This window comes from Bison bison, unplaced genomic scaffold (genome assembly GCF_000754665.1).
Source record: "Bison bison bison isolate TAMUID 2011002044 unplaced genomic scaffold, Bison_UMD1.0 scf7180017864093, whole genome shotgun sequence".
NCBI lineage: Eukaryota > Metazoa > Chordata > Mammalia > Artiodactyla > Bovidae > Bison > Bison bison.
In genome coordinates this window covers 2,904,710-2,904,920 of record NW_011494665.1, presented here as the reverse complement: position 1 = coordinate 2,904,920, position 211 = coordinate 2,904,710, and the positions used below count along the sequence as shown (strand labels likewise).

Genomic DNA, 211 nt, shown 5'->3' with positions numbered 1-211 from the left:
TTTATTGACTATGCCAAAGCCTTTGACTGTGTGGATCACAATAAACTGTGGAAAATTCTCAAAGAGATGGGAATACCAGACCACCTGACCTGACTCTTAAGAAACCTACATGCAGGTCAGGAAGCAACAGTTAGAACTGGACATGGAACAACAGACTGGTTCCAAATAGGAAAAGGAGTACATCAAAGCTGTATATTGTCACCCTGCTTAT

General features: G+C 41.2%; 1 protein-coding gene across 1 annotated transcript in view; it reads right to left on the bottom strand.

The window, feature by feature from the left end:
• Positions 1-211, bottom strand: part of NUP210L (nucleoporin 210kDa-like) — a 101,586-nt gene that overhangs the window by 15,451 nt on the left and 85,924 nt on the right. The gene's annotated exons all lie outside the window — the stretch shown is intronic.